Below are 27261 nucleotides of genomic sequence, written 5' to 3'. Positions count from 1 at the left end.
ACCTGTGCTCCAAGGGCCTGTGTCGTCCCCATGCCATTACTTCTGGAGGTACCTTCATGACCCACGGGGGGAAACGGGGGTTGCTGTTTTCTTCTGCATGTGGCTTGACATCCTCATGAGCTTTTTAAAGTTTAAATTTAGAACAACTATAGGCTCGCACTTCTGGGACCTGCTCCAGAAGGTGTTACAGCAAGGACTAGAGTCTCTGTCGGTATCCCAGAAAAGGGAACTGAAAAGAGCCTTAGAAATCCTTGGAAGAAAAAAAATCCTCCTTTTACTGACAATGAAACTAACTCCAGGAAGGAGAGGTGCCGGCCCCAGCCACACAGCTAGGGGATGGCAGGCAGGAGGGGAGAGGATTCTACCCCGACATCCTCACCTCCCAGTCCCGAGTTTGCTCTACTTCTTACCAGCTGCTTCGTATCGCCCTTCACGTGCGAGATTAAGGAAGTTAGTGCCCCTCTCTGTTTCTTCCTTTTCCCATGAGAAAAATGAACTGTTGGAGTGGGTCCGCGTTTGACAGTATGTAGTCTGTGGAACACAGCGATCCAGAACGTCGCGAGGCGTTAGAGGCCAACAAAGATTCCGTGAGCGAAAAAGTTTGGGCAACACCCCTGGCCAAACAAAGCTCAATAGATACCTCTGCAGTCGGAGGTCTCAGAGCCTTTAATATGTTAATGAGCATCACGGATCTCCAGGTGTGGTCGAGTTCATGGTGTTTCACAAACTCCTTAGATCACAACTGATGCCTACTAGACCACCTGTCCCTGGACCTCTCCCAACTCTGATTCTTGTGTAGAGACAGCCTCCTTGGCAGAGGGGCGTAGATCAGTGGGTCAGTGGTCTTTGTAAAGATAGGTTACACTAATTTTTCTGCCTCCAGAGGCTGGATGGGTTTGGGAAACACAAAGCAAAGATTCTAGAGAAGGAAGCTTCCTGGAACACCCATTCCATTAATTGTTACTAACACCCCCTCCCCACCTCCCCACCCCCATCACCAAAAGAGAGAGGAAAAAAACGAGGAATGGAGGGCCAGACCACTAACATGGAGAAGTGGGGCACGAATATCTTTCTTTGAACTAGGGCAAAAGATGACCTCTTTGTCTCCTTGTTAATCAGGGAGACCACAGTTTTAAAAATGTAGGCCTGGAAAATCAAAGGGAGAAGGAATGAACCAGAACATTGGTTTAGGTTTCCAGAGGAGGAAAAACAAGGGGGGATATCCGAAAATGCTCGTTTTAGCAACCTTGGCCTCACTGCTTTTATTAAGAAAACACCAGGATAGCTCCTGATCTTGGCCACACCTCAAGCAGGTGAAGAGTCCGTGGCTTTGCAAAAGGTCACTTGATAGCAGGAGCTCGATCGGAGACCGTTCACGATGCCTCTCAGAAGGAAGACTGTCTGTGCGCTGGCACCGTCTGCATGTTCATGCGTGCACCCCGAAGGAGCCGTGCAGATAAAGGGAGTTGTGTCCGGAGCTCATTTCGCTTCCACCTAATTGGGTTGGTATTCCAGGACCTCGGATCCAACATAAAGATCAGCCTCTGATAAGCTGCTCTTGGCAACTTAGATGGTGTCTGTTATTTATGGGGCAACGCAGGATGGATCACGTAACAAGACATATTTGCACTTGCTGCCTGGGCATGTGGGAGGACACACAAGTAGACACAGACTGATGAAGAAAGGGGGTGAGCAAGTGTCTCCCAACGGCTGGTATGGAACCCTCTGCTAGCTCTTCTCACCATCCATTTCCCCTCATTCTCTCCATGACTACAAAGTCTTCTCTGTTCATAAGCAGGGTATTTCCTGGGCTGGATATTATGAAGAGAAAGGGGGCGAGCTTAGAGGGAATTCTCTCGGTAATGCACTGCGTATATAGACAACAGCACCCTCCGGGATCTCCCGGTGTCCTTCCCCCTTTCCATCCTTGGAGGCAACAGGCCCTCGGGGCAGTGCTTAAAAATACTCATGACCTCCTCGGCAGCATTTATAAGATACGATCATTTAGTTCTGTTCCAGTCATTACCCCTTTCCGAGGAGGTAAGTGTAATTGGGCCCTTTTACAAAAGAGAAAACGAGGCACAAAAAAACAAATGTGACTCTGGGATTCAGAGAGAAAAACCACAGTGGAGTCAGCGTCCACTTCCAATTCCAAAATTCCGTGATGTGGGAAGCAAATGAGCAAGGATTAAGCCCCCTCCGCGTCCGCCATACCCGTATCTCTGGCTGCTCTGATCTGTGTTCAGGAGGGAAGGAACAATTGGAGATCCCAGACCCCAGGACGTTGAGCTCCTTATTGGATTTCAGGGAGGTAGTTTCCTCCTTTCACAAAAAAAGTATGGAGGATCTGTGCTGTCCGCAGGGTCTTTGCTGGGCAAGCGAAGGAAGACTGATACATGATGTGTGAGTCCTTTCCTAAAAGAGCTTGCAGTCTGTTGAGGAATAAGGATGTACATATGAGAACTGAAATGCTATATAGCATCAAATCTAAGATGCCACAGACTGCGACAATTTCAGAGATGTTACAAAGAAAAAATTATGCCTCCGAGAATCAATGGAATATGGTAGTAATACAAAAAGTAAATAAAAATAGAAGTTGATTATCCAGAGTTGTCCTACACTCTGTGTGTTCTCTCACCAGTTTTTTCTTGCTGACCTGCCAATGTATGATGAAGTAGCCGAGGAATGGTACAGAGAGTCACTGCTGTGAGTTGCCAGTGAGGAAGGCTGCCTGGGGTGGGAGCAGGGCACCGTACTGAAGGAAGGACTCGTGGATGGTGTGACCCTGGAGAGGCTTTGAAGAGCAGGGAAGATGTCACAGGAGTAGAGCGGAAGAAGGTGTGGTGGGGGATGTTCTGGGGGTAACAGGCTCTGGGGGTAAATTGCCAAAGAAGATCATGGAGACACTAATTTATTCATAGGGGCATTAAAATACTGGTATTAGTCAGCTCAGGCTGCTGAGATATGCCAAAATGCCCCAGACTGGCTGGCTTCAGCAACAACCATTTATCCCCCACAGTTTGGGAGGCTGGAAGTCCAAGATCAAGGTGTTGGCTGCTTTGACTCCTGGTGAGACACCTCTTCATGGCTTGTAAATGGTCCCCTTCTTGCTGTGTCCTCATGCAACAGAGAGAGAAGCTCCGGGGTCTCTTGCTCTTCTTCTAAGGGCACTAATCCCATCTTGGGGTCTCCATGCTCTCAGCTAAACCTAGTTACTTCCCAAAGGCCCCATCTCCAAATGCCATCATGGTGGAAATGAGGGCTTTAACATCGGAATTTTGAGTCTTTGTAAGGTAGCATTATCAGGTAGATGTTTTGAGGAGCTATGGACATCTGCTTTAATCAAACCAGATGCCACTGGGATTCTTCCGGGTTTCCCATCTCAGTTCCGTACAGCTGTCACCGAGTTCTGTTCTATAGAGGATGTCAGGTGAAAGGAACACATGGCCCCTGCTCTCAGGCAGCTTCACTACAAAATTTAGGGTGTACAGAATTTAAAGTTGTGAAAGATTTTCAGGGGGAAGGTGTGTGGGATACTGACAATCTGTTAAAAACTGTGAGCAGATACGAGATCACTGGGGGCTGGTTCCGCAGGATAGGCTTTCCTGGGGCAGGTGGGATTTGTGCTGAATCTTGAAGGCGGCGGGGCTGCTGGAGTGGGGCTGCTGGAGTGGAGCAGGGCATGGGTAAACACACAGGGATGTGGAGGAGCCAGGTTTTGGGGGTCATTAAGGGGTATAGCCAGATGAGCGCCATCCAGCATTCACCTCTTGCATGCGGGACATGGTGGGGCAGAGTTGGTGGTTGACTACGTGGACAACGAATTGTCCAGGGTGTAGTCAGCGAAAGGACCAGAAGTGCAAGCACGGACAGGAAGATAAGGGCGAGGAAAAGCACCTTCCGTGTCAGCCTCACTGCCGTTCTCCTCATCTATGGGAGTGACATAGGGAAGTTGACAGCTTCCACGGTCAAGCTGGAACAACTTCGCTGCTTAGCCAGCAGCAAGACTTTGAGAGCATTTCAAAGGAAGGAACAGAGAGCTGGAGGAGAGAAAGTAAATGAGGGAGGCTGTTGGAATGAAGGGGGCAGGGTGTCCGCCGTCCGTTAGTGCCCATCCTTCGCTTTCTGCGGCCCTTCTTCTTCTCCACCATTATTTGGCGATTTATCTCATAGGGCTGTGGCCTCTATTGTACTGCTGTTTATAGTTATTTGCAGGTTGTATTATTCTTTGACTTATCTCTTACTGGCTTTTAAAAATGTATTGTTATTTCATTCATGTCTCCTCTCTCCAATTACAATACCAGGTCCTCGAAAGCAGGAACTCGTCTGTCTGTATTTCTCAAAGTCTTGGGTTATATTTTCTTTTTCTTAGGAAATACTCGATAATATTGACTTCAATACTTTAGGGACATAGATAGGATACAATTTTTAAATAAAAGAGAAAAGAAAAATATGTACAATCCGCATCTCCTTGTTTGGCTCGCATTTAGTCTGATGAGTTACCCTCCCAGTGCAGCTGACTTAGCAGTTACAGTACGAGACACACCAGGACCCCAGTGGCACTTGAGTGCCTGGAGCATCGGAGCATGGGACTGGCGGTCAGTGCTTGAGTGGGCCCACCTTCTTTTTCACGCACAGAGAGCTGGGCCAGCTGTCTCTGGAATCGTAAGACGCAGAGTGCATGCCATAAGTGAGAGACATAGGCAAGCAACAGGCATGCTTCTGCAGAATGTGGCAATTCTTGGGGGATGATCCAAGAGGAGTGCTGGGGGGTACGTAAGTCTTTAGTTGAGTAGAGAGATTGTACCCCAGTTGTGGCAACTGTGAACTTTATTTGTGCTATGTTGTCTTAAAATGAGTACATGTGCCCCATTTTATATATTAATATAAGGGCCTTGGGGATGTCAGAAGAACTCTATGTACCTGACTGGGGGCTAAAAAGCAGACAAATACTTAATAAAATTAATAGTTACAGAGAGGGTGTGATGGAAAGCTAGATAGAGAAGCGTCAGAGCGTGTTATAACTGACTGGTGCATGGAGTTTCTAATCTAGGGTCCAGGGTTGCTATGGAATCCTGTAGGTGGTTTGAGGTTCTCTCCTAACCTTCTGGAACTGGACGCACAGTTTGGTCTGTATGTGAATCTAAGCATTTTCCTGGGAAGAGATCTACACCTTTCATCAGATTCTAAGATCATCTGTGACCCAGAAATGTTACTGCAAATCCAAACTCCTCAGATCTACAGATGAGGAAACCCAAGGCTTAAAGAGGGTTATTGACTTTTTCAAGGTCCATCAAAGCTGGAACAATCATTAGGCTTTCATTCTGACAGCACAGCATTCTCTTCACTATTCCTCTCTGACAGTTCAAGAAGTCACCTTTGCTTGTGGATTATTTCCAAAATCCTACTGAGAAGGATGAGCCACTAAAAAGAGATTAGAGATTGATTTCCTGCCAGGGCCTCTAATCCACCAAGGCTACTCTTGTGTTGCAACCAACGTGAACCCGCACGAGCTCACCACAGAAGAATAGGGATTTTTCGCAGTGAATCACAGAACCCTGGAAGGATGATCTGGACAGATCCTAGAAAGCGGGTGTGAAAATGTTCCTCCACCCTTGGTGAATATTGTTTTAAGGAGCCTTACTCACAGGGATGGGGATGTGAGAATAGGGAACAGAAACCTAGTGTGTTGTCTAATGTCATTGAAATGCCTTTGCCTCGCCTGTGAGAATCTTGTGTATTAGAACAATTACTACCTCAGAAGTGACAGGATCACACCATTACTGAGCCCTTCCAGTCCATTGCTTCAGGCGCCCACACCTAAGGAAATCTCTCCCTCAAATCCCGGACACACGGACATTGGCTTCCTACCCAGTAACTGGTGTGACCACGGCAGCGATGTTGTAAGTGAGCATGAGCTTTGTGTGGGAGACAAGGCGTGTGGTGTGGCAACACACACGTCCTGTGTGGAAGTCAAGGTCAAGTGTATGGGAAGAGTATAGTGGGACACTGAGGATGGTGTGTGGTGGACCAGGGAGGCGAGGGAGAAAGGGAAGACAGCCAAATTGGAGTCACGAATGGGAAGGAAGTCAAGGCTGTGGGGGAGACAGAGCGAAGAAACATGGTGGAACGCTGGAGCAATTTGAGGCCATCCCATTAAATTATGGCGGGCGAAGTCTGGTTAGAGGTGGCTGTTGGAAGGATGCTAGACATCTGGCTACCCACCATTCATGGACAGCTCAAACGCTCACAGGGTTGTATATTTGCACTTAGATTGTCTTCTTGCATTCCTTATAGATTGCCTCTGTGCGGGTTCTTAAAATCCTAAAACCAGGTCTTTCTTTTCTTCCACAGGAGGCCTGTCATGCAGAGCCATATTCTTCTGGTTCTTAAACAGCCTTAGTTTCTCCAGTTTCTTCTCACTCCGCAGGTCATTCCTTGTATCACTCCTTGAGTGAGAGACACTCCCTCTATGAATGCCTTGTTTAAATATAACTCAAGTGCGATAAAGTGGAATCCATTCCACCAGGTACAGCCTGCTCAGCGCAGAACACAGTGGGATTTGTGAAGGGTACTTTACTAACCACCTTGACTCCTTAGGCTGTGCCTGTAACTTAAACCTAACTAGCTTGGTCGATGCTATGTCAATTTTGGATCAGTGTTCAAATCATCTATGAAGATGATTTGTTATTCTTTTCCATTTTATGTCATCAGTGGAGTTGACTTTAAAAAACAACAACAATATCTTATGACTTCAGTTCAGTGGATAGAGAAATTGAATAATAGAACACCGTTTAGTTAAGAATTCTGGGCATTCTGAAAGAGAAGTCCCTTTATATCTGTGGTCTTGACCTCTTAAAATGAGTACCACATACTCTCAGTCATTAGAATATATAAATACCCAGCCCAGGGCATAGAACCCCATCTCCAGAATTTATCTAGACCCAGTCACCCACGCCAGTGCTAACTTTGTCGCTGTGGTTCTCCTTGGCTCTCCCATTTCCTGTTGGACTCTGCATCTCTCAACTTCAGAGATATCGCTGACCTTGATGACCAATTTCAGAGAAGGTTTTCCTGTTCAAACTCAAAATCACCCCTCAGGTGTGATTCTGGAATTTACCATGTCCCAAAAACCTCCTCGTAAAGAGTAAAAGACATTCCTTCTTCAGCCTGCTATTGATTGGGGAATGTGATCAATAGATTGATACTGATCTGTTGATCAATAGTTTATCCTGCATCTTTGCTGATTTTCTTGAACCGTCTACAAGATGTCACGTACACTTAGCTTACTGGAAAAGAAGAACCACTAACTTGTTTGTTACCCTTAGTAGGTCTCTAGCACCTCAGTGTGTACCTGTTTCATATTTTGTAAAAGGAGGGATCTTGGCCTAGAACAGCTTTTCTGAAAAAGGGTTCCAAAATGGGATGTTGCTAGGTGTTAAGTTAAAAAAAAAAACATGAGGAGAGGCAGAAACTTCGGTGATTAAGTAAGTTTTATAAACGCTTGATTAAAAAACAAACAAGTTTCTTTATAAAGCATTTCTCAGAACCTCTCACATGTTAATGTGCCTTACAAAGCTCCAAGAGTGATATGTCCCATGCAGTTTCCCCCAAACATCATTTGATCATGGAATACTTTCTGTTGAGACAAATATTCTGTGGGCAACCTTTTGAAAAACAGTGAACGAGCTGGTTTTGGCAGAATCTTTAGGGATCTCTGTGCTGACAAGTGCATTCTTCACTCTGAGAGCCCAGGGCTGGATGTGAAGGGCAGGTCACTGCCCAGCCATCAGCCAGGCTCCAGTGCCCACCAGGAGAGCTTGTCCTTCTGCTGCAATTATTACCATGAGGAGGGCACCTCCTGACCACGCCTGACATTGAAGAATGGAGCAATTCCCTGTACGTGTCTCTCCCCCCACCCCCTCTGCTCCTCTGCTGTCCTCTCCCTAGCATCCAGGGCATCTGCCTTGTGAAGCTCATTAACCTCTTTAATGATGCAATATCCTTTTTCCATAGGTCCTGAAAATTTGCCGTTCTCAGTGCTTCCCTGGAGGGGAGCCTTCACTCATGGCTATTCTCTCTCTGGCATGGGGACATGCTTAGGGGAGCACCAGGGGGCGGTTTTGTGGATTTCTTGAATTTCCAGAATGACTTTGCGGATGCACCTACGTGACGTTTTGGTGCCCTGAAGATGGTTTCAGTGCTAAATCCATTTGACAAAAGGCAGATTTCACATTTCTTTATTCTTTTTAGGGGGAGTCACACACCTGACTCCTGAACCATCCAAGATAAGAAACTGCTCGTAGGATAAGCCCCTTTGAATGTGTTCAGAAGTACCAGGTGATATAGGGTAGTGGGGGAGAGGATTTGGGTTGACTTTTGAAAGCCACGGCCCCCTCCTCTCTGCGTTGAGTTTGGGTTTGGGGCTAGACGGTTTGGATTGACATCTCAGTCTTGCCACTTGCTAACAAGTTGGGTGATCCTGGACAAGACGTTTGGTCTCTGATCATGGCCGTCCACGAAGTATGATCTGAATTAAATACCCTTAGTCTCTGTTAGTAGTTTTTCAACCAGCTGTTGTCCACAGTACGGTTCCTCTCCTGCTGGGACACATCAAGCATGGCCTTATCTGGAGCCCGCTTTACTGCTAACGCCAGTTCTCTAGACACCCCTCAACTGCCCACCAACTAGCCCTGAGTACACGCATGCGCACACGCACCCAGCTGCGTGTGAGCCTGCATGCTGTCTCCTGCCAGGCTCCACCACAGTTGATGGGGTTGTTGTTATTACGAGGTTTACATAACATTCTGCTAATGAGAATAGCTAATGTCCATTCAACATTTACTTTTTGCTTCTTTGCTACGTGCTTCGTCTGCACCACCTCATCTAATCTCCCCTCCAGTTCTGAGAGATGTTTAGCAGATGATGGAGCGGAGACTTAGAGAGGTTAAACAGCTGGGCTGAGGCCATGCCACTGGGATTTAAACCCTGACTTCAGAGTCCAGGCTCTCTACTCTGTTGGAAAGTAAGGGAAGCAATTCATAAATCGTAACGCGCACTGCAGGTCAGGCTCCGTTCCGATGGCTGCTAACCCTCCCCCACTTCAGAGTGTTCTGAAGGGTAATGAGGAGAATCCAAGCCCCAGGGTGCCCCAGCTGCATTACTGATGTTTGCTAGGGAAGTGTGTTTCTCACCATCCCATTCCTGGTTGGAGATGGGTCTGGTGCCCGTGCCTCTGAGGGTCCTCAGACTGAGCAGCAGGGGAACCTGCTGTGACACTCTCCACTTTATCAAGAAAGACCTGGGAAGTTCCAGCTCCCCTGCTCTCTCACCTGTCACCCATGTAGAGTCCTGTCTGAATAAGGGGAGGGTGGTCTGGGGAAAGAGACTGCTGAGGTAGAAGATGCTGTCAGGACACCGCAGAACACAGGGACAGGACCAGGCACACTCCTGAGCTTCAGCCAGGTGAGGAGATGACCAAATAAACCAGTCCTCAGATCATTCCCTTGACTTACCAGCATTTTCCTTAGGGCAAAAAAAGCAAGCAGTAGCTGAGAATAGATCTCAGTCCTAAATCTTAAGACTCTAAAAAGTCAAAGGGCTAAAATAGATGCTTTTTAAGATCTTGCTGTTTATTTAATAACTTGCCTCAGTGTGCCATTGCATATCCTTGACAACCCAGTCTTTCTGACTGCCTCTGTTCTGTTTCTGATTTGATCATTATTGTGTCTTTTGGGGAACTGTGGACCTGGGCTCCCATCTATGTTTTCCAAGTAAGAAAATACAGACTTGGGCAAAGGGACATTTTTTCCATTGTCCACTGATGAAAGGCACCCATGGGTTCCTGAGATGCCTGCAGGGGACCATCATAGATGGCGTATTTGTGTGATGTCAGTTCATGGTCTAAACTCAAACTTTGTAACCAGTTTCTCAAAGTAACCACCTCCATCAGAAATCTAAACTTAGACATTTCCAAACTGGAGGACATCCTCTTTCTTCCATTTCGTTTATAATTGGTGATTTAGGTCCTTTGAGGCCCTTTTGTGATGTGGAAGGGGGACAATATTTATTTTGACTATCAAATGGAACCCATGTTGGGATTAGGCCTGGAGGTGCTGCTGTTCATAGGGCATGGGAAGGTGGCCGCCCTGGATGATCTGTGGTGGTCCACGAGCAGTGATCACTGCCTTCCACTGTTGTATCTCAGGAGGTGTGTTTTCAATCAGCAGACTGTTTACAGCTCTGCAGCTGCCCCCAAGAAATGCCGGGTCTGCTAAGCTTTACCGCGTGGGGGGAATACTTTCAACATGTAGAACATAATCCCTCACTAAAACCTTAAATTATCCAAACCGAAAGAACTTTCAGGGTTTAACTAGCTTTTCTCAGTGAGGTGGTTTGTTTTCATTTGCTTCATTTCTCCGCTTTTGGCCTTTGAGCTGACTCTTGTCAGTTTCGTTCCTATTTAAAGTCAGTTTCACCTTTCAGTTCCCTTCTTCCACCTCAGCCCTGTAGAGTTTCATTTCCCCATACAGGGTGCACACAGGGAGGCGGGGGTGGGGGCGGGGCTCATAATTAAGGCTAAAATAAGAAGATTTCCCTGAAATATGATCAAAATATTGGACAATAAGGGGAAGGCAATTTGATTTTAGAACAAACCACTCATTCAAAATCTTCAAGCTTGATATTTCTCATCTATACCTATTGGTATGGCGGTAGATCACGGTTCTCCTAGTTCTCAGCTCTGGCTGCATGTTGGAATCACTGGGAATTTTTGTAAAAAACACACACACACACACACACACACACACAAAACCCAAAAAACCCAAACCAAAACAAAAAAAAACCACCCTGATGCCTGTGCTTTGTGTCATACCAATTAACTGGAACATCTCGAAGCGAGTTCTAGGCACTGGTATTTCAAGTTCCCCAGGTGATGTTGTGCAGCCAGGGTGGGAGCCACAGGCCTGGATGCTTCCTGAGGACCTTGGCGCCTTCTTGGCTGAGAGCTTGTCAGGATTAATGTGCGGGTGGCAGCTTGGTTATGGCAGTAGCAACAGGACAGGTATAATGTGTCTCCTGTCAATCCCCTCTCCTAGCTTGGTAAATACCGTTTCGGGAATAGTGTTTGTTTTAAAGGTGATCACCCAGAATATTTCACCTTAAACTTCTTACTACTTCCTTGTCACAAGAGAGGGAGGGGGCCTCTCCCTCATCAGGCCTCACAGAGCTCTCCCAGGAAGGGAGGGAAGGAAGGTCATCTGTGTGGGAGCTCTTCAGAGCGCTGACTCGGTGTCTGTGCTCCAGGAGGCTCAGCCTAGCCTCGAAGTGATCACTTAGGGCCCATCCAGAAGCCTGACTCTCCTTGGTAACCCAAGCTGGCAACACAGTAATGGCCCCGCAAAGCTAAATTCTAAATCTCAACTGACCTCATTTCTAACATCTAAGAATGGAGCAAGGCTCTGACTGACTGAAACCCAGTGGATTTCACTAACTTTAAATGCCTAAGTGCTTATTCTGAGCCATTCTGGTTTACACACCTCCTCTTTCCCTTCCCTTCTTCCTCCTTTCTCCAGCCCCTTGCCATCCCAAACGTGAGAGAAGCACAAAATTCTAATCCAAGTTATAAGTGTGGTATGGAATAACAATATATTTTTCAGTTCTGCAATCCATAAACATGGACTTTTTTTGTTTTATTGGTTTTTTTCGAAGGTGAATGAGGAGATAGGGAGAAGTCTTTAGAACATCTAACACAGTGTATTTCATTGACATCATACGCTGATTTCCATGTTACCATTTTCAGTTTGACAAATAAAAGACATGCAAAAAGAAGCAGGGAGTCTCAAATAAGATTTAAATTAGGTTTATGATAGTAAATTAGGTTTATGATAGCAGAAACATTTCAATCCTTTGCAAATGGCTGATGCATTTGATATGCTATCTGTCATATACGAGGTCTTCAATACTGAAGCAAATTATGAAAATGGCCACATTTGCGAGTGTCTGCTGAGTGCCAGGAACCGACTTAGAAACTTCACAGGGAATCATCCCTAATTTTCACCACAAAGTAGGCAATGTTGTTGTAATTTTACTGATAAATAAAACAAAACAAAAACCAAGGCTTAGCAAGTTTACAAAACTTGCCCAAGGTCACACAAGATAGCAAATAACAGAGCCAGGAATCAGTCCAAGTTGGCCCTGATCCTAGTGTCCTCCCAGTACCCCCACTGAATCTGGAGAACTCACTATATGGTTCCTCATCACGAGAGTGCACTCTGAGTGAGGGGCAGCGATGGCTTGGAGTGCTCTCAGTAGGTCTATGTTAAGTTCTACCAATGTATTTCCTAAGACAATCCACCATACTTTGTCAGAGATTTATTTCATATGCATATTGATTTTGAATAGGGCCTTCATAATCATTACCGTATATGAGCCTCATGGTAAATTACAAGGTGAGCAGCGCCATTGCTTTACCCTTTTGTTCCCCCAAGGAGGAAGACCAAAGTGAGGAGGAATTGATTGTCTTGTTTATATTTACAAGTTTTTCCAGTGGCAGAGCTGGGGCTGGGACACAGGCCTTCTGACTCCGGATACAGTGCTCTTTCCATCACTTGGGCCTGATGGAAGATCTTTGTGCACAGAGTGGCCTCATTGCTGTGCCCTGGCTGACCCAGGTGGAAGGCACAGAGGCAGCTGTATTAGGACCATTAGGTAACAAACCGGACTAGCCGGCCAGACTGGTCTTTCCAGCTTCATCTCTCACCCTAGCCAATTCACAGTTCTACCAAGCTTCTAAAAACTTTATTTTTTTCCCCTGCTTGAAGGACTGCTAAGTTCTTTTCTCACTCCCGACATGCTCTCCTGTCCTGTCACCCTCTAACAAACCCTTCCAGTTCCAGAAACCCTCGCTTCAGGATCTCTTCCTAGATCACAGCCAGTTCTTGGTATCTCAGGCGCTGAGTTCCTAAGACATTATCTAAACAGTGCAACGCATTTAGCACTGAGCACATAGAAGTCTGAGTTTCATTCAGATCCTGGAGTATACATAAAGCTAGAGATATTTGTCTTTTCTGTGTGCTGAGTGCAGAGATGGACATGCGGGTGGGGGTTCTGAGTGTGGCTCCATGGACCCTGTGGGTCCTACTGGACACACACCATTAGCTTTTCTCTGGTGTACTCGGTAGTGTTATCTCAATGGTTACTAGGGTATTCTATGAAATAAATCAACAGATAGATAGATAGATGGATGGATGGAAGGGAGGGAGGGAAGGAGAGAGGGAGGAAAAGAAAAAAGAAAAGAGAAAAGAAAAAGAAAAAGGGAAAGGAAAAGAAGTAATTATTTTATTTTGTTTTATTTTTTTTTAAGATTTTATTTATTTATTTGACAGAGAGAGACAGCCAGCAAGAGAGGGAACACAAGCAGGGGGAGTGGGAGAGGAAGAAGCAGGCTTCTAGCAGAGAAGCCTGTTGTGGGGCTCGATCCCAGAACGCTGGGATCACGCCCTGAGCCGAAGGCAGACGCCTGACCGCTGTGCCACCCAGGCGCCCCAGAAGTAATTATTTTAAAAACCAGAATGGATCAAGAGTTTCCCATTGAGGCTGGGAGTGTGGAAGTGGTCCCCAGAGAAGGAAAGAATATGCAAGCCCATTTCTGGGGTGCCTGAGCCAAGGCCTTCAGAACATCTTGAACAGTTCTGTCACTATCCACAGTTGGCATGGGCAGAACCAGGAACTGGTATTTCTGAAGAGTAGATCTGGGTGTCAGAATTTAAAGGTCTCAAATTAAACTCAACTATTGACTTGCTCTTAGCTCTTAAGCCCCATCATTCCTTGTTAAAAGTCATTCACTGACCCTCTAAATAATTGTTGAGTACTTATTTGGGGCAAGGCCTGGTGTTAAGTGATACACAAACAGCGATCATGAAGATATGGTGCCTGTCACCAAAAATATATCAAATTAGCCGGGCACATATGATAACATATATATAATAAGTGCATATGGGCAGGACATAGAGAAGGGAGAAATTATTCTAGACTTGCAAGGAGCCTCATTTACAGAAATATTCACTGATGGATTTAACTAGGCCTAAAAACTGTCTTAAATAGACAGAGGTAGGGAGGGAGGCATCCCAGTCCAAAAGTAGGGAAGTGTTCCAGGTGTTGAGGGAACAGTAGGTAACGACATGTGTTGGAGTAAATAGTTGGGATTATGAAATAGTGAGTCGTAGAGGTCGCTGAATGCCAGGTCATGGAAGTCAAACTCTGATGGACAGAAGGGACAATATAATGTGGCACAGCACCCAAATGAGTGTTTCAGTGTCTTCCCATCTAAAATGAGGCCAGGTAAACAGATTGCTCCCTCTCTGCCCCTGCTTGTGGTGAGGAACAGGGAGGCAATTAGCATCAAGGCATAGCGTCCCTTAGGTGGAAGCAAATGCCACCAGCTACATAGAGCATGGAGCTGGGTGACTTGGGGCTGATAGTTATCATATTGACTCCCTGAACTCTGGCTGTGAACAATTTGCAAACCCAAGAGGGATGGTAAGTGACAGTGGTTGTGTAAAGCTGCGAAATCCTTTCCCCAGTTTTCTTCTGATGTGTGCTGAAAGCCAGAATTTAAATAATCTTTGGAGAGCTGCTCCTAAGCTTCTGATAACATTAATTACTATCTGCCCTCTTGGCCTCATTTGTCACATTTGATCCTTTCCTCCATGAACCTCTTTTCCCTTGGCTTCTGGGGCAGCACTCTGTTTTCCTCTGAGTTCTGCCTGCTCCTTTTCTGAATCTCTTGCTGGTCCTCTTCATCTCCCTGGCTTCTAAACATGGGAGTGCCCCGGGACTCAATCCTCCATTCCAGTCTTCCCTCTGGTGTATGCTCACAGGACACTGATTATCATCTATACACGTACGGCGTCCAGATGTCTCTCTCTAGCCTGGACTTAGAGCGGAAACTTCAAACTCATATATCCATTCTGTTTTCCACAGTAAAAGCTCCTCTGCCCCAAGCCAGCAGTGGCTCCCCATTTCCTTCTGTGCAAAAATCAGCTCTTTGCAGGAGCTTGCAGAGTTGTAAGTGAGCTGGCCCCTGTTACCTGCCTGGCCTCATCTCACTGCGCTCCACCTTCCAGAAGGCTCTAAGCACCAGTCAACTTCAGGTACTTGGTTTTTGCTGTTTTCTCCCCCAAATATCTGCAGTGCTTGCTCCTGACCTCTCTACTTAAATATCAGTTATCCACGATGCCTGTGCTGACCACTCTATATAAAACAACAGGGGGATCTGAGTGGCTCAGTCGTTAAGCGTCTGCCTTTGGCCCAGGTCATGATCCCAAGCCCTGCGTCAGGCTCCCTTCTCGGCGGGAAGCCTGCTTCTCCCTCTCCCATTCCCTCTGCTTGTGTTCCCTCTCTTGCTGTCTCTCTCTCTGTCAAATAAATAAATAAAAATCTTTAAAAAAAAATAAAACAACAGATTCCACCCCTTCTGACTTTCCCTGTTACTCCTAACCTGTGTTATTTTTATAGGTCACATTTCTCTCTACCTGGTGTGCTATGACTTTCCTTGCTTATTTGTTTATTAGCTGCTATTCTCTGCCAGAATGAAAGCTCCTTGTGGGCAGAGACTTAGCTCCACTCACTGGTGTGCTCTTGTGCCTGGAACAGTATTTGGCACAGAGGGAGTGTTCAATAAATATTTATAAAATGACTCATGAAATCTTCTCCTTTAGATACAGAACTCAGAAGAGGCAGTCTGGGTTAGCATCTGGCCCAGGATGAACTTGGTCAAAGGTCACTGCTGAGGCTGGTCCTCAAGGTGGAAGTCTTGGGTCGAGCCCAGGTTTTGCTGCAAACACGCTCTGTGGTTTTAGGCAATTTGGGAATAAATCCTCCAAACCACAGTCTCCTATGTTGAATGGGTCCTGATATCTTACCAACAAGAAAGGAGTAAGGATCAGTTGAGGGCATGGACATACTTCAGCCAGTTGGAAGGTTGATCCTTTTCTCGCTCTGAAAAAGGGATCAGACTTGGCTCCTCTTTTTTTCTTGGATAAGGATATGTGTCCAGTCAATTCTATTTGTCTTCCTTTGGCACAAGAGAGTAATGTAGGGTTTTTTGTTGTTATTGTTGTTGTTTCTAGCTTTGAGGAGGCATTTTGTGGGTGGATGTGAAGACATTTGGCTTTATTTTGAGGATGATTTCTTATTTTATCCTCTCTTGTTTATGTAGTTTTTTTTTATTTTGTTGTAATGTGATAAATGGCCAGCAACTTCCCTGAACCCTGTGGAAATGGTATCCAGGCTACAGAATAATTATTTAGTGAATGGTGGATCCAGTTTATGTTGGCACAGATCAAATTAATCATGATTAGTCATGCCTTCTCTGACAGTAACCTCATCCCTTGCAGAAAGGCTCCTCTTTATTAAGAAGTAATAGCTGTGAGGGATGTCTGAGCCCCACTCTGGTTACACTGCACTGTGGCTTTCCCCATGTCTTGGCAAGACAGAGCCAATCCAGATTTAATCCTATCCAGATTAAAACAAACAAGCAAACAAGCAAACAGAACCTCCCATGAGGCCTCTCTCTCCTTGCTACTGTTGCCCGCCATAGGAATTCAACTTCCAGTATGAAAAAGAAAAGTAAAGAAAAGAAAAAGAGGCTTTGCAGTTTGCTTTCCCACCCCCTCAAAGGAACACAATCAATAATTATAATAGTAATTAAAACAAACCTTAAGGAAGTGGTGTTTCATTTTAGTGGGACCAAATCTACAGACTTCCTATCCTGGTTCCCTTGCCAGTGCTCCTGTCTTGGGGACAGCAGTCACTAAACCTCCACGCTCCTTACCATCTGGAAGGTACTTCCCACCCTGGAGTGTGTGTGGATTGGCTTTGAAGAATAAGGCAAGCTTGTTGCCCAGGAACCTTGATGAAGAAGCCTCCTCTTCAGCTTCAGTCCAAATGGAAATACAGAACATTTTCATTTGGAGAATAGAGAAGGACAACGTGGGCAGGCAGTGGACAGGGGGAATCAGGGGATCTGGCTTCAGTTCTGGTTGTGAGACCTTAGGAAAGCTCTTCACTTCCTGGAGCCTTTCTTATTGCATCTGTAAAATGGAATGGTAATACAGAGCATCATTTAGCCTTAAAAAGGAAGGAAGGTCTGACACCTGCTATAACATGGATGAACCTTGCATACATTATTCTAAGTGAAGTAAGCCAGTCATAGAAAGACAGATGCTATGGGATTCCACTCATATGAGATACCTCGAGTGGTCAGATTCAGAGAGACAGAAAGTGGAATGGCATTCGCCAGAAAGTGGTGGGCAGGAGGGAATGGGGAGTCAGTGTTCCGTGGGTACAGAGTTACAGTTTACAAGACGAAGAGTTCTGGATGGATGGTGGTTACGGTGATGCACCAATGTGAAGGAACTTGTGCCACACTTAAAAATGGGTAAGAAGGTCAATTCTGTGGTTATGTGTATTTTACCAAGAGTTTTTTTAAAAATTAAAAATAGAATAATAATCATTTCTAAAAATTACATCTTTGAGTTTATGGTGTATTATGGGTCCTCAGAGTGGTGAGGAGTCCGTGAAGAGAGCATTGGAGGCCAACCTGTAGGGTCCCAGCAGATCTGGAAATGAGCCCCACACTTCCACCCTGATGTGTATTTGAAGGCCTGTCTACGAGGGAGTGGCGTGTGCTTCCTCAGAGCAGCTTCAGAACCCGTAAGTAGGAGTGACAGGGAGGCAGAAACTTGTATCAGTGTAGGAAAATTTTTTCTTTAAAAAAAATAAATAAAAAGCCTGTCCAAGAAAAATGGGCTTCCCCAGGAAGTAGTCAACTCCCTCTCACAGGGGTGTCTGAGCGAATGCTGTGGTCACGTGCAGAGTCCTTCCTACTCTCGTGGGGTGCTGCATGACAGGACTCGAAATTGTGTTCCTTTCCAACACGCTGTAGTCCTCTTCTTCTTCCCCTTGTCACTGGCATGAGTGTTTCCTTTCATTCCCTAACTAACAGCATCTCTGACTACAAAAGAGAACAGCAACTCTGGAATTATTAAGGACTCCACAGGTTACGTGGGAGTAAATTGAATTATCTAGAGACAGATCAAATCCGCTTGTAAGAAACTGTTTTGTTCTCAGAGGAGTCACCAACTGTGACTTGGACCTCAGACTTGAGGGTTTCCAGTTCAGCAAAGGGAAGGAAATCAGCAAACTCAGCTCACCGAATTGGATTTAAGCTTAGCAACACTTTCCCTCCTTAAAGTGGCCATATTAAATGCCTGTAAGAAAAAGATTTTATCAGTTACTAAATTGTGGTAAGTGCTATACATGCTTATAGCGTTAATCTTTGTGATTAGTGCCAACGGAGGCCACCGTCTCAGCCACGGCAGCATAATTCTGAGCTAGAGGTGTGCTGTTGGAGACAGTGTGAAAATTTTGTGTTTCTTAGATCTTTAAAAATTTGGCACCATCACTTACTACACAGTCGAGAACAGGTGCTTTTTACATACTTCTTGGGAATACAATGAAATAACTTCATGGTATAAGTCTGTCTCAGATAAGCCTTTAATATACTCATTTCTTGAGCTGGCCAGTCTTCTGTCCCAAAGTTAATGAGCTGATAATTAAAGTCAGAGTCAGTTCATGCTGAAATAGGCTCAGTGCCCTGAAAACTTTTGGTGAGATGCAATTGGAATTTCATAGCATACTGTGACTACCTTTATCATATTACTTATCCTAATGTTTTGGAATATTCCGATGATTTATCTTTCCCATAACAGACTCTGAGTTCCTTGAGATCAGGATCTGGGGCTCTCTCACCTTGGTATCTCTGTAGAGGAGTACAGTAGGTATTAGGTAAATGCACCTCGGAATAAATGGTGAAAGTCTATAATCATCCCCTCTGGAGAGAACCCATACCTGTTGTTTGTAACTGGGACGGTGGTCTTTAAGATGTGACTTCATGAGCCCTAATGCGCTGGGGTCCAGTGTTGGGGGCCAAGAGGATGCCAAATCTAACCATAGAAACTTTGCTCTTTATCTGTTTTACATATTAGGATCCTGTGTAACGTTTTCCCTAAGAATATTCTGAAAAACACACATGGACAAATACTTAAAACGTTAGGAGATGCTTTCGTGGTTACGCGTATGTGCACACCTGTGTGGTGCGCCGTATGTTCCAGAGCTCGGGGTAAGGTATGATGTTGCTGAGTTTCTTTACTCAGTTTAACTCTCCATTAAATGCCTCTCTCATTTGAAGGAATAGGGCTGGTCACAATACAAATTGTCCATTAGGGATCTGTCAAGACTAGCGAAGGATTTTGTTCATATTTACCAAGTTTTTTGGTGATTACCAAGTGTTTTGTTCTTTTCCTTCTAAGGAGATTTGAACTTCCCATTAGTGGATTTATACTGATCACTGCTTAACCATATCAGGCAGTGAATTACACAAGAAAGCTGCAGTTTCTGAATTGTTCCAAACCCTATAAAGTATATAGAGAAATGTATTTCACCTAGGATGGTTACTTTGACAGTGGCTACTGGTTCAAGAAAATCCCCATGTCTCTCGTCATTCCCCGTACCCACAGGGGTGCTGCAGCGGTTGGCTGATAGACTCTTTTATGTCTGCAGAGGGCTGAAGAGAGTTGGGCAGGGTGACCTGTGCGGTATAATATGCCTGCTGCTGACTTTCTTTAAGTGGCAGAAGACGGAGGTGCATGAGGAGTGGGGGAAAAGAGAAGAAACAAGCTGGAGGGTCAGCTGAATGGTCAGAGCTGTGCTGGGGAGCCTGAGGGTGCCGGGCCTGGGATTTGGTGAGGTGGCTGGTCCAGAAAAGGAATTCTTACCTACGAAGAGATCAGGGGCCCCCACAGTTGGACACGTCCCAAGGGAACACAGATAGATCCCTTCTACTTAACACATCTCCAGCCCCCTGTGTGTGTGTGTGTGTGTGTGTGTGTGTCTGTGTGTGTGTGTGTCTGTGTGTGTGTGTGTCTGTGTGTGTGTCTTTCTGTGTGTGTGTGTGTGTGTCTGTGTGTGTGTGTGTGTCTGTCTGTGTGTGTGTCTGTGTGTGTGTGTGTCTGTCTGTGTGGTCTTTACCATTCTGTCTTTCTTTCCATCGTAGCTCAACCTCTAGACACTTTTCGCTTAGCTTGAAACTGATCTTTACTGTTTGGTACAGTTTCTAAAAACCACAAGTCCCTTGGGCACAAAAAAGAAAGAAGTCCCAATATGCTCTTCAAACTACCTAAGAAGGTCTTTTTAAAGTGTGTTCTTTATCTCTGCTCTTAGTGGATGGAAATTTCTTAGACATGTGTGGATTCGAAGAGACCCACCTAGATGACCTTGGCTCAAGTCAGGGTATTCTGGAGATTCTAATTGTCTACACGCTTCCTCCTTTTCTTCCACCTGCATGGAAATCAGTGTCTGGAAGCAGGTGTTGGGATAAAAGTGAAAATGGGGAGTACAAGATTAAAATGTTTATTCTTCCCCGTGACTATTCTTACGAAGAAATCTAGTAAAAACAACCCAAAGAGACACCACACATGAAACTCAGTTTGCTTCCCACCATTATGTCACAGAAGTTCAGATAGGGCCATGTTTCTGTTGTCGTGGGATGGAAAAGGCTGGGGGCCGGCTGGCAGCCTTTCAGACACTCATCTCTATATGAGGCAGCCGTGAGGCTCCTCTTTCAGCGTTGGGACCTGACACCACCCGTGTGCCCCGCATGAGCCTCTCTGCGGGCTCATGATGGACAGTTAATTGCAGAAATGGCAGGATCTTCACTCGCAACTCCACCATTGAAAAGAAACCCTAGAGGATTCCTTGCTGCTAGTGGGTCCTGAACTTTTTTCAAAAGAAAAAGGAAAATGCTCTCCCCGCTTCCTCTTTCCCCTCCGCTCAGCGCAGTGAAGAAATAAAACACAAAAAATGCAAATTCTATGGGAGAGAGACCACTGCTTTGTATTCAGACTGAGCTGTCAGAGACTGGTAACTGATGGGTCCACGAGAAGAGTTTCTGTAGAAGTAATTGAGGAAGAAGAGTGTAGGAGGGCCTGGTGTCGGGCTTGTTTAGAAGAGAGACAGCGCAGAACCAGAAGTAAGGGATGGTGAGTGAAGGCCAGGAGCCTGGAAGACGCAGCATGTCCTTGGTTGGCCTGAGCCTGGCCGTGAGATGGTGAAGTGACGTCCTCTCTCTCCCCTGGCTCTTGATCAGCTTGGCATCCAGCGTGTTCTCAGTTTATGTATTTTGTGTAATTCATTTTCATTTACCTGTTTTTCAGCTGGTACTTGTCTTTGGCTTATCCTTTTACTCTAGAATTTGGTATTTTTTGTGGCGTCCTTGGGACTGCCAGTGGGCTCATCGTTTTGTCTTTTGGGCTTGGATGATACATGCAAAGGATTTTTGCTTGTTAGCGCTTAGCCAGAACAAAACATTCCCCATCCTCAGTTGTTCACGAACAGCTCACAAAATACTTTGAGTCATTCCTTCAAAAGCTGCAGTGATCACCTGCAGATGATAACTATATAGATGTCAGGGAGCTCAGTAAATGCAGTCTTGTCGGAAAGTAAGGGAGACATTCTAGAACAGGCTATGGAACGGGCCGTCACAGGTTTCATATGAACAGGAGAGTAGTGACAGAAAAAGATGGATTGGAGAAGGTGTTCCTGGCACTCAGGGAAGGCAGGAGGACGTACGCGTGCCTCTGGACTCACAGCTGTCACTTGAATGCTGGCGCTTTGAATGGGGGTTCCGAGTCCGTGCTGGCGCCTGGTGGGCATCACAGCGGCCTGCTACAGACTGGGCGCCCTGTCCTGCACCCCTTGTAAGGAGGGCGATCCTGTGATCTCTGACTTCCTGTGACACTCACTCGCAGGCTTCGGGGGTCCCTGACTTCATCCGAATTAACTGGGAGCTTTTTAAAAACACAGATTCTCAGGATCCACTCCAGACCAGCTGAGCCAGAACTTGTGAGGGTGGGCCCGGGGAGCAGACACAGACGCACGCACAGCTCACACCCTGACACGCACGTTCTTAAGTGCCCCAGGGGGACCCAGGTGAGCAGTGTGCAGGGGAAGCTCGGAGGGAATAGACAGAGAGCTTGCTGTCGGCAAGTGAACCAAGCCGAGACCAGCCATGTCCTTTACTGCCCTGGGCTCCGCCAAGGGACGTTGTTCATGGGGAGTCCCCCAGACAGAGGTTTGGGATCTCACAGAGCCGGGCACAGGGACCCCCACAGTGCCGAGGACGCCGGGGACGCCATCCGTCTCAGGCCTCCCTTGGGCCCAGTGGGACCACGTCACGCCTGGGGAAAGTCAGCAGAGGGCGGAGCCAGGCTGGTGCCCTGTGTTTTCATCAGCATGTGACCCTTTCCAGTCTTATCAAAGTCTGCGTGGGTATTTCCTGCTGACAGGGCCCTGGAGGTGCAGCGAGAACAGAGGCCGGCTGGGAAGGGAATGGAGGAGAAACTCTGTATTGTGGATTCAATATCAGCTCTGCGATTTCCCCCCCAAGGGATAAATATTGTGCTTTGCAGCTTATATGATGGAACAGACTTCCTATGTGTACGATTCCAGGAAGAGAGTTAATAAAACCTCTTGATACCTTGCCTCCCCGGCAGCCTGTATTTGTCTAGCAGTGAGGCTGTGTGCTGTTCATACGTACTGGTGTTAGGTTGACATTTGTTTTGACCTTTAAACTTTATGCTTCCTCCTTCGCCATCCTCTCCCCCGCCTGCCTCCCCACCTCCTGTTGTTCCTCAGTGAGTGAGCTTGATCTTCTGCGACCTGGGCTTTTCCAGAGGTTGACTCTCCCAGGCTTGGATTGGGCGGGGTGCAGGCTTTTCCTCTTTTTCTCCACGCAAGGGTCATTGTGTGACTGTAAAATTATTGTCTGACGGCTGCACGAGAGGCATTTCACATGTGGGGAGTGTGGAGAGTTTTGTTTTTTCTTTAAATAAGAAAAGGAAAAGAAAACACCTCCGGGACCCACATCTGCCCCGGGGAGTGCAGGGTTGGGCCTCCTGCCTTGGCTGCAGAAGGCTCGTTCCTCCTCTGGAGTCCTGCCCCGGGCCCAGCAGGGATGGGGAACCCATCCCTGGGAATGCTGGTGCTTGTCAGGGAAAATGAACATTCTTGGCTCTGAGGCTTCTTCAGATCCTGGGGGTATTTTCATAAGAGTGTAACCCCAGGGCTAAGGAAAATTCCACTCTTGGGCAGCCTGATATTTCTGTTCTTACTCATCCTCCCAGCTGCTAAGCGCTGCGCATAAGCTTTCAGGCTTTGCCCTCAGATGGACTGGGTTTGAATCCAGCTCCGTGGAATACCACTAGGCAACCTTAGAGAGGTTACTTCATGTTTCTTCACCTCAGTTTTCTCATCTGTTTAATGGGACTTCCGGGGGCATATTGAGAATTAAATATGACAGAACGTACAAAAATGCCTAGAACAATACCTGGCATTAAATAGACACCCAAAACGTGGTAGACCTTAAGACTTTTTCTTAAGTATCTCCTACCTGAAAGAATCTGTAATTCCATTGGTATTTTCAGAAATTGGACTCTTGAAGGTGAACTGTGCCCTTTTGTGTAGAAATATCTAGGGGAGGTTCACTCGTTCTTTGGTCCTTTTACTTTGTTGGTATCTGTTAAAGACCAGGACGTTTTCTTCATGCGGCTCCATGGAATGCATCATTACTGTCCCTCACTTTCCTTCCATTCCTACTTCTGTTGAATAAGGGTCTGTAATTGTCCGTCTATGACCTATGACGATTTATAAAAAGTCCCCGTAGAGGCCGTGTATAGAGGAAGCATGCTCACTAAGGGTGCCGCTAGACCTCCCGCCTGTGGAGTAGACTTGCAGAGCTTTTGCCCTGCAGGTGTTTCTTGTGCTGTGAGCAACCTCCCTTCACCACTGCATTTTAGAGCGAGGACGTCCATGGAGGGGATCCTCCATGGCCATGACTCTAACCAGTGAGTCTGAGGTGCAGATATGCCCCCAAAGACCCCATGGCAAGGTCAGCTCACAGCCAGGCACTAAGAAGGGGGTAAGGAGGAAACTCCAGCAGACGTGGTGGTGCTGACCTGGCAGGACTGAGGTGTCCCCCGCCCCCTCCTCCGCAGCAGGCAGCACGCTGACGTTTGTTTTAGTACAGCTTTGCTACGTCAACAGAGATTTGCTTTCTTCTCGCTCCCAGAACATAGAGAAGTGGTAGTTGGGATGTTTGGAGCCTCACTTTTTAAGGGCTTACTCCTGATTCATGGAAACCAAAGCCAGAACCTAAACAAATAAACAAATACCCAATCCAACCATTAGGGTCCTGTGGGGAGTATCTCAGGGTAGCTGAAGAGTGTATGTGGTCAGATTCCAAGTAAGTATTAATCTCGCTCTTTCTCCCCCGCTCCCCACCCCCTTCTCTGAGGGTGTGTATTCATTTCTTTCTTGGCATAGTCTGGCACGGCAAGGCATAGCTCCTAGGTGACTTGTTAACATACTTCTGTTCTCCTACCACAACCACTTAGAGGTGTCCTGGGACAACATGGCCATAGAATCAGATGAAAAACAAAAGTTTGAGCCACTGGTAGATCATCGTTATTGAAGGATTATATGAGAAGGAGAAAGGGAGGCCCAAGGTTTATACACTCATTCCTGGTTTGCTAGGGGCTGCAGCTGTGGTTTGGAAGATGTTCTTCTTAAAAGGATGGTGGTTTTTACTGCCTCTTAGAATGTAGGCATGGGTCTCAGCACAGTCAGGTGGGGTTGGTCCCAACCAGAGTGAGGGGTGAGGGCTGAGGGCATGGGCAATTGTTCTAGGCATAGAACTTTATTGAAACATACATTCATGAGCTATATCCATGGAAGATCCTTTAGGAGTGTGTAGGCATGTGCATGAGTACGTGTCCTGATCTTCACCCCATGCCAACGTGAGCATTAGACAGCCACTGTTATCGATGACTGTCACTAGCTCTGACATGTCTCGGAGATTAGCGAGAGCTGTCATGCACATTGGGACTTGGCAGTAGCTTATTTGTGGAGAGGGTGGGAATACCTTGGGTTTGGGGCACTTTGAGTTGGGGGTAAATTGAGGGTCATCTAACCTAACTCCTCTGTGGACACTCTGGAAGATCCTCGTCACCCAGATTGAAAATGTCATACAGTCTGGAAGCCAAAATTTGAACCTGTGTCATGTAATCCCAGAGTACGCACTCTTGACACTTAGGCTTCTAGACAAATGACATAACCTCGCTATTTCAGTGAGTCACAAGTCTCTAGATACTTAACAATAGATTCATGGGATTCTACATTTTTACTTGGGTTTTATTCCAAGTCAAATCACTTCAAAGTTGGTATAATGCTTTGCAGAAAGGATAATGACAAGGTCCCTGGAGGTAAATTTAGATTTTTTTTTTAACTTTCCTGAAAATGCTAACGAAAACCTTGAGAACACGGATACTTTCAAATCAGTGCCCCATGCCTTGCAGTGCAAGTCTCACCAGAAATTAAAACCTTTAGCCAGTGGCCTGGATCTTTTTTTCCTTTTAAGTGCTATTGGGGAAAAAGTTCAGTGCTTATTCATTCAACGTATTCATTGACCAATTATTTTATAAAGGCTCTGTACAAGGTCCTACATATACAAATTTGAATAAGATACTCACCCTGTCCTCAAAACACTCGCCCTCTTCTGGGAGAGACAGACAAGTGAATCAACATGTGGGTATTTCTGTGTGACAAATGCAGTTAGCAGGATGCAGAAGGTGCCGTGGTAACATAGCTGGGGAAGTCAGGAAGGTTTCCAGAAGAGGTAATACAAGGTTATGATGTCTGGACTCTTCTCTCTTTCTCACTGTGTGCCTGCAAGAATTCAGTGCTTAAGTTTTGCAGAACGTTTTTTTTCTGCCATGACTTCTTCCCTCACCTTGTTTCTAACCAATGAATTAAATATAACTTTTGTCCACCTTAGTTTCTGACCTCTTTTTTTCTGGTAGAGGTACACCTGGTTTTACCATGCTTTACCTTATTGAGCTTCGCAGAGGTTGGGTTTTTTACAAATTGAAGGTTTCTGGCAACCCTGCATCGAGCAACTCTGTCCACACCATTTTTCCAACAGCATTTGCTCACCCTGTCTCTGTCACATCTTGGTGATTCTCGCAATATCTCAAAGTTTTTCATTTTATTTATGTTATGGTGATGTGTGATCAGTGATTATGGCTCACTGAAAGCTCAGATGATAGTTGGCTTTTTTTAGCAATAAAGTATTTTTTTTAATCAAGGGATGTATACTGTTTTTGTTCTTTTAGATCTAAAGCTGTTGCACACTTACTAGACCACAGTATAGTGTAAACACAACTTTCATATGCATTGGGGAACTAACAGATTAATTTGGCTCACTTTCTTGCAATATTGGCTTTTTTGTGGTGGCCTGGAACCGAACCCCCAATAGCTCTAAGGTGTGCCTATAGTTTTCTTTTACCTCATCATTCCTTCACTCAATCCAAGTAATTAAGATGGAGCATAGTTTTCAAATTTAGGTGAGTTTAGGAATTCCCAACCTTGGAAAGCGCCATTTTTGGTCCTTTCTTTCACCATCTGAGACTGAAAAATAGTGAGGCATAGAGACTGGGTTTAGAATGATGGAAATAAGGCAACCCGATTTGGAAGGGACATCAAGAGTCATCTCACTGACGGCCCTCATGGTGTACGTGACACACCTGTACCCCAGGTAGGCTGAGGATTTTCTCAGCCACCCAGCCAGGTGGGCTTGGGCAGATCTCCACTTAGACGTCATCTTTGAACTTTGACCTCTACCTACAGTGCTTAGTCCAAATCACCTCCAGAATGACCCCATCCTGCATCTGCCTCTTAACCGCCCTCCAACACTCAATGAACAAGGGCATTTTAACTTCGTTGGTATTGACTTGTATTTCTTTTCTCTCTCTCCTGTGAGGTGGTGAGGTACGGCCGTCTGTGGGGAGCTGCCCGGGTGGGGAAGGGGGTGGTCATCGACAACAGTCACCCCCTCCTGAGGGTGTTGTGCAGACAGGCAGTCCAGGCTTAACTGCACTTTTTTAGGGCACTTTTGCCACCGGCATTTTCTCCTTGCCCCCACCCCCCATCTCTTTTCCGTGGCTCAGTTCCCCCCCACTCCCCCCCGCCCCGAGTCTCACATTTAGCTCTTCCTAATTCGCTCCATGGCACAGCCCGTGCTTTCCATGAGGATGGCCATTCAGACCCAGCCTCGATTGGTTTTTCCTAAAAGGCCAAAGAAAATAT

General features: G+C 46.1%; 1 protein-coding gene across 2 annotated transcripts in view; it reads left to right on the top strand.

The window, feature by feature from the left end:
* Nucleotides 1-27261, top strand: part of LOC121103251 (SET-binding protein-like) — a 103693-nt gene that overhangs the window by 63171 nt on the left and 13261 nt on the right. The window lies entirely within an intron of this gene.

Source organism: Ursus maritimus, unplaced genomic scaffold (genome assembly GCF_017311325.1).
Source record: "Ursus maritimus isolate PB19 unplaced genomic scaffold, ASM1731132v1 scaffold_18, whole genome shotgun sequence".
Lineage (NCBI taxonomy): Eukaryota > Metazoa > Chordata > Mammalia > Carnivora > Ursidae > Ursus > Ursus maritimus.
Note: the sequence above shows the minus strand (reverse complement) of the source record. Positions and strands in the feature narration are given on the sequence as shown.